The sequence below is a fragment of the Rutilus rutilus genome (assembly GCF_951802725.1).
Source record: "Rutilus rutilus genome assembly, chromosome: 3".
Lineage (NCBI taxonomy): Eukaryota > Metazoa > Chordata > Actinopteri > Cypriniformes > Leuciscidae > Rutilus > Rutilus rutilus.
The window spans coordinates 34,368,857-34,370,955 of record NC_140211.1 but is presented as its reverse complement, the minus strand read 5'-3'; positions in this window follow the sequence as shown (position 1 = coordinate 34,370,955).

Genomic DNA, 2,099 nt, shown 5'->3' with positions numbered 1-2,099 from the left:
TGAGCATTACAGCCAAACTAATGTCTCTATTTTAAAAACGAAACCTTAGGTAACAAAAAAGAATGGCAGACATTTAGGCCAAAGTGGCGAAGATAAAAATCTTTGTCATTACTATCTTTGTTATTAAAAATTAAGCATTACACATGCATAACTTAAAATACAAATTAAATAAACAGTGCTTTATTATTTCAGGTACAGTAGGTGTATTTAACAGTAGCATTGAAGAAATTAAATGAACAAATATGTAAATAAAACGCAACATAGACTTCACTGTATAAATTATACATTGATTCTTATTAAAGCTACTATTAAAGTTCTCAGTCAAGAGCAGTGAGTGATTTCCTCTTTGTGTTTTATTAACATTAAAGGGATAGTTCTCCCAAAAATTTAAGTTGTCATCATTTACTCACTCAAGCTTTTTCAAATCCGAATAAGTCACAAAATAACAAAAATTTTAAGCTTGTGACTTTGGAATTTGGAACATCAGCTCCCAAAGCAATAATGACAGGTGATATTGTTGGTAGTACTACAGCTATCAATTCGAGCCCCAATCTGATCCGGAAAAAGCAGATGACCAAGCTGATCGATCAACTTTGTCAGCGCGACTGGACCAGATCGTATTAGATTGGTCAGGTTTTATTTCATTGGGGACATAATTACTGATTATAATGGCTTATACTGTCTTTTTACACAATGCGCCGCGCTACGGGTGTGAGAACACTATGTAAACATACAACTACGTCTGCATTTGTGGTCATAGAAACAACATACAAGAGCTACTCACTGCTCAAAACTCGCGTTTGAATAGTCAGTAACAAATTCTTAAAATATGAAAAAATACTTATCGTATCGTGTGAGTCAGAGGCGCCAGACTGTATTTAGAATCAGCCTTTGTGCACAGCCGGCCTTGTACTCTCCCAGGTTCTGGAAACAGTCCTCCGAAAAATGTGCAGCACACAGTCGAATATTTTGGTTGTACTGAACAGTGTTGTAAATAAAGCTTAACCACTTTTTTCAAATCGTGTCCTCTTTTGGAAGGCCAAACAAAGTAGTTTGGCTTTCGCAACGAAAAACACAGCGTCTCCACGACATGGCGGACATGGCCGGCCATAATAATATATATTTTTTAAACAATAATAATAATACAGGAAGAATCAAAGTTACGCCTTCATTTGGGCGGTGTTATGAAATTCTGCCCCCACACACTGACGTAGATTTTCTTGTATGCACAAACAGCTACGTAACACACTAAAGAAAAAGGAAAACAAGAAATGGCATCATATGACCCCTTTAAGCTGTGCCAAGCTATTATTTATAAAGATTACATTATTGTATTTGAAGCACACAATAATGATGCCATTAGCACACTTGAGCCCCTTTCACACAGAGATTACGGAAAATACACGGATAAAGTGACCCGGGATTTGACCCGGGTTCATTTGATTTTGGTTCATTCACACTGCCAGTGATTTTCCGGAATCAGAGAGCGCGTTCACACACAACCCGTGTATGTCCCGGAAAGACACGTGACATCGATGTGACTTGTAATGTCTCAGCAGCGTCTCCAGTTTGCTTATGAGCTGCGATTTCTCTCTCGAGAAACCACGCTTGTGCATTTATTTCTCTGATTCGATCATAAAATTGCGCATTTCGTACCGCTTTACAGCTGGCGAACGATCCCGGCTTCAGCGTCATCACTACGACACGGCATTATTACGGCTTTTGTTCACACAGCGCGCGTTCCGGGACTGAACACGGCAATGTTACTAGGTCCCCAACCCGGCATCGATCCCGGCATTAAACCCGGGTCGTGTTTGCGTTCACACAGAAGGCGTTCCGGCAATTTGCCGGCAATTTCCCGGGTTCAATGCGCTGTGTGAAAGGGGCTTTGGATTGCAATGCATTTTAAAATCACAAAAAGTATGACCTCAGTTTGTTATCAGTATAATATTAATGTATGTTCAACACTCTTACAGTGTAATTGAACTGCAGTTTTAATGTCACCAAAATACATTTGAAGTTTATACTGAGTAAATTCTGCATTGCTGCATGCTAAATTAAAGGGATGGTTCGGAGTAAAATCAACCTAGGGTCCTTTG